This window comes from Pipistrellus kuhlii, unplaced genomic scaffold (genome assembly GCF_014108245.1).
Source record: "Pipistrellus kuhlii isolate mPipKuh1 unplaced genomic scaffold, mPipKuh1.p scaffold_m20_p_11, whole genome shotgun sequence".
In the NCBI taxonomy this organism is placed as follows: Eukaryota; Metazoa; Chordata; class Mammalia; order Chiroptera; family Vespertilionidae; genus Pipistrellus; species Pipistrellus kuhlii.
The window spans coordinates 7405516-7410678 of NW_023425416.1; the positions used below are offsets into that span (position 1 = coordinate 7405516).

At 50.2% G+C, this 5163-nt stretch overlaps 1 long non-coding RNA gene across 1 annotated transcript; it reads right to left on the reverse strand.

The window, feature by feature from the left end:
- Positions 1-4238: 4238 nt before the first annotated feature.
- LOC123652096 lies at positions 4239-4761 on the reverse strand. The gene is made up of 2 exons (XR_006741195.1): positions 4676-4761; positions 4239-4466 (listed from the first exon to the last, which is right to left on the reverse strand). It is a non-coding gene; the product is annotated as an uncharacterized LOC123652096 (long non-coding RNA).
- Positions 4762-5163: the final 402 nt, after the last annotated feature.

Below are 5163 nucleotides of genomic sequence, written 5' to 3' on the forward strand. Positions count from 1 at the left end.
CCATAATGGGCAGCACGCCGCCATCATTAATTCCTGCCTCCAGCAAGCCATCTCAGGACTGGGACACCACCTTGGGCAGCACACAGCTAGCAGTAAAATCTGCCTCTAACAGCCCATCACGGGCCCCGGACACCACCATAGGCAGCACACCGCAATCATTAATACCCGCCTCCAGCAGCCCATCTTGGGCCCGGAAACCACCAAGTTCAACCCGCCGCCAGCATTAAAACCCACCTCCAGCAGCCCATCTCGGGCACCGAATACCACCATGGGCAGCACGCCGCCATCAGTAATACCCGCCTCCAGCAGCCCATCTCGGGCCAGAGACACTACCATGGGCAACACACCGTCATCAGTAACCCGCCTCCATCAGCCCATCTTGCGGTCGGGATACCACCTTGGGCAGCTAGCGGCCAGCATTAATACCCACCTCCAACTGCCCTTCCTGGGCCCAGGACACCACCTTGGGCAGCACGCCACTATCAGTAATACTCGCCTCCAGACGCCTATCTCAGGCCCATGACAGTAGCATGAGCAGCACGCTGCCATCAGTTATTCCTGCCTCCAGCAGCTCATCTCGGGCCAGGTTTACCACCATGAGCAGCACACCACAATCATTAATACCCGCCTCCAGCAGCCCATCTCAGGCCAGGACACCATCTTGGTCAGCCCGCCGCCAGCATTAAAACGAGCCTCCAGCAGCCCATCTCGGGCCCAGGACACCATCATGGGCAGCACGTTGCCATCAGTAATTCCTGCCTCCTACAGCCAACCTCAGGCCAGGGACACCACCATGAACAGCACACCACCATCAGTAATACCCGCTTCAAACAGCCCTTCCCGGGCCCGGAACACCACCATGGGCAGCACAGCGCCATCAGTAATACCCGCCTCCAGCAGCCCATCTCTGGCCCAGGACACCACCATGGGTAGCACGCAGGTAGCAGTAAAATCTGCCTGTAACAGCCCATCAGGGGACCAGGACACCACCATGGGCAGCACACCGCAATCATTAATATCACCCTCAAGCAGCCCATCTTGTGCCCGCAAACCACCATGGTCAGCCCGCCGCCAGCATTAAAACGGGCCTCCAGCAGCCCATCTCGGGCCCAGGACACCATCATGGGCAGCACGCAGTCATCAATAATACCCGCCTCCAATAGCCTTTCCCGGGCCCGGGACAGGCAACCCATCTCGGGCCCGGGACACCACCATGGCCAGCAAGCCGGCATCAGTAATACCCGCCTCCAGATGCCCATCTTGGGCCCAGGACACTACCATGGCCAGCACACCGGAATCAGTAATTCCTGCCTGCAGCAGCCCATCTCGGGCCCAGGACACCACCATGGCCAGCACACCGCCATCAGTAATACTCTCCTCCAGACGCCCCTCTCGGGCCCGTGACACTATCATGGGCAGCACACTGCCATCAGTAATTCCTGCCTCGTGCAGCCCATCTCGGGCCAGGGACACCACCATGAGCAGCACACCGCCATCAGTAATACCCGCCTCCAGCAGCCCATCTCTGGCTCGGGACACCACCATTGGCAGCACACCTCCAGCATAAAACCCACCTCCAGGTGCCTCGTTAGCACAGTAGGTAGCTCCTCAGTCTCATAAAACCCACTTCCAGCAGCCCATCCCGAGCCTGGGACACCATCATGGCAGTACACTGCCAGCATTAAAACCCACCTGCCACAGCCCATCCCGGAACTGGGACACCACTATCGGCAGCACGTCAACAGCAGTAAAACCCACCTCCAGCAGTCCATCCCGGGCCCTGGACACCACAATAGGCAGCATACTGCCAGCATCAAATCCCGTCTCCAGCAGCCCGTCCCGGTCCCGGGTCACCACCATAGGCAGCACTCCGCCATCAGTAATACCCGCCTCCAGCAGCCCACCCCGGTCCCGGACACCATGGGCAGTAGGTCAACAGCAGTAAAACCTGCCTCCAGCAGCCCATCCGGGGCCCAGTATCCCACCATGGGCAGCCCACAGCCAGCTGCAAAACCCTCCTCCAGAAGACCAGTTTGTGCCCTGGACACCACCCTGGGCAGCCAGAGGCCAGCAGCAAAACCCGCCTCTAGTAGCCCATCCTGGGTCAGGGACACCGCCTTCAGCAGTTGCCATTTCCCGGGCAAGCTTCTTCCTGTCCTCTGTGCTGCTGTGACCGCCCTCCTTGGGTCCTTGGGGACCCCTCCTGTGACCGCCCTCCTTGGGGACCCCTCTGAGGCAGGTGCTGCTGCCGCCCTGAGCCTGCGGGAGCTGCTGGTGCTGCTCCAGGAATGCGGAGAGCCCGAGCCACGCTGCTCAGCTGCCTGCCAGTCGGAGGGCGTCAAGTCTTCATATGACGATTCAAGAATGTTATATTTATTCTATGTTTTTTCTTTAGTTTCTACATATTTTGAATTTTTTCTTCAATTTCTACATATTATGAATTTTTTTCTTCAATTTCTCCATATTTTGAATTTTTTCTTCAATTCCTGAATATTTTGAATTGTTCTTCAACTTCTACATATTTTTAATTTTTTCAGTGTCTACATATTATGAACTTTTTCTTCAATTTCTTTATATTTTGAATTTTTTCTTCAATTTCTACACATTTTGAATTTTTTCTTCCATTTCTACATATTTTGAATTTGTTCCTGATGTATTGCATTTTATCTCTGCTGTCCTATAATTATATATTCCTTTCATTTATAATAAACTTTGTCTTTCATATATCTTTTCATATATTGCCCAAAAATGTCCATTACATGTTTTATAAAAATATTAACTTTGGCTTTGCCATTTCTTTTCCCTATTATCCTATTTTCATTAGCTTCGCTGTACAATTCCCTGTGCCCATCCTTTTTTGATTTACTTAACATTTCCATATACATCCTTCTTCCCCAAGATTTGTTTTCCCTTCGGCACTCGTACAGACGTGTTATCCTGGGAGCTATGATCAAGCAGTGCGTGGCTGATGCTCGCCAGGTGAGTGTGGGCAGCCCAAGGCTCACTGCCACAGCCTTCTGACCAAGAGATGGAGCAGCATGGCCCTTGTGTCCCCACTTCATCAATTCCCGCCGGCAGGAAGAGGGATTCATAGGTCAGAGAGCAGAGTGGGAGACCCCATGGACAAGTCCTACCCACCAGAAATCAAATCCTGGAAGCCTGGTGACCTGTGACAAGCTGTGGGTAGGAAGGGAAAGAATGGACCTGGATGGAATGTTCTTTCATGGCTTAGAATGGAGCAGACACCCCACTTCGAGCAGCACCCGAGAGCATGCACCGGCTCCAGGCTGACTCTCCCTGCAGAATCTACTTGCATTTTCTTTCTTTCCTTCGTCAACTCCAAAGCATAACTGTCAACAGCGCCTACATAAATCCTTTCCTTTTCCTGTTCCTTTCCGGTCTGAAACCAACTTTCTTGGTTCTCTTTTCATGAAAGCTTACATCGGATTTCTACCATCTCCATGTATCTCATCCTATGTAATCACTTTCCAGCTCACACTCCTCTGTAGGCCTACCATTACCTGGTACTACAGCTGCTAAATGAGGCCTTTGAATTTAAAGTTTGCAGCACACCATACCCTCTGCAGTGCCCAGCACAGGTCCTTACAGAGAATATGCAATCAAAACAACGTATTTGTCATAGCTAAAGATGTATATTTTGGTCTCTCTAAACCCTGACTTATAGTTAACAAAATATTTCGGGTATTTTTTTTTTTTGTAGAGATGAGGGGATAGAATAATAGAATGAACATTTATAACAAGGGTCTCAGTAAAGTCTCCATCTTTGAATATTACTTTAAATCTACTTTCATAAATCATAAACAATGCTAAGTTAGTAAAACTAAGTAATTTAAGGAAACTTAAAAATCCTCACCCAAGGACATGCTTTTATTGGCTTTTAGAGAGGGAGAAACAATAATGAGAAACATCAATTGATTGGCTTCTAACCAGGGATCGAGCCTACAACATGGGTATGTGTCCCGACCGGGAGTCGAACCTGCAACCTTTGATGTATGAAACGACACTCCAACCAACTGAGCCACACCAGCCGGTTCCAGGGAACTATTTTTTAAAAAACCAATTAGGTCTAGAGTTTTTTTTTGTTGTTGTTGGTTTTGTTTTGTTTTGTTTTGTTTTGTTTTTTTATTCCAAAATCTAGTTGTGTTTAATACATTTAAAAAAAAATAGTTGTAAAGGCTGAGAGAAAGAATAAAAACCAACTTCAGTGGAGTTTGAGATGGTACAGAAAGGGATAAATTTTATTTATCAATCAAAGACCTTTAAAAAGAGTAATAGCTTCATAAAACAAAAAAATGTAAATAGAAAAATATATATCCCAAGTACTTCCTAGAAAGGGTTCTAGAAACTTTGAACACTATTCCTAGATGCTTCTAAAAAAGAAAACAAATCTTCAAAGGTCCAGGTCACCTCAGGCCTTGATTCAGGTGGTCCAGACGTCCAGACACCTTAAGTCACATGTGTCAAACACAAGGCCCACGGGCCAAATCCGTCCAGCCAGGCCTTGCAATGTGGCCCGCACCTCGCTGTCATCACTGCACTCCGCTGCGTTTCCATCACAATGACAGTTTATGACTGTTCAGTAAACCATTCGGCCCACGATTTAGGCTGGATTTTAGATTTTGGCCCCTTCTTTGATTGAGTTCGACACCCCTACCTTAAGTCATAGTCAGGGCCAAGTTCCCCTAAGGCCCGTTTACTTCAGAAGTGTGCTATGGAGGAAGTGTGCCCACAGGAACCTGCATCTCCAGCTGAGGTGCAGGGGACGGAAAACGACAGGTCGCTTTCCTCCACTTCCCCTTTCCACACCTTTGCTTTGTAAGTAGAAATACCCTGCATGGAGCACCCAGCTTCCGGGAGGAGGATCCCGTGAACCAGCACACGCAGGCAGACCCAGACGATGCGGATGCAGAGAGTACCACAGTCGCTGACCTGTCATCAGTCACCTCGAGCTTCAGGAAACACAGCAGTGTCCTCAGGACACCCCACCAAGGCCGCTCCTCCAGACCTCCGACGACGCCGTACCTGCTGCCGACACCGAGGGAGGTCCTCCTAGGAGGCCTCGGTCCTATGACCTTATTCTGACTCATTTGTAACAGAACCGTCCAGAGCGGGCCAGTGTAGAGCGGGTCACTCCACCCTAAT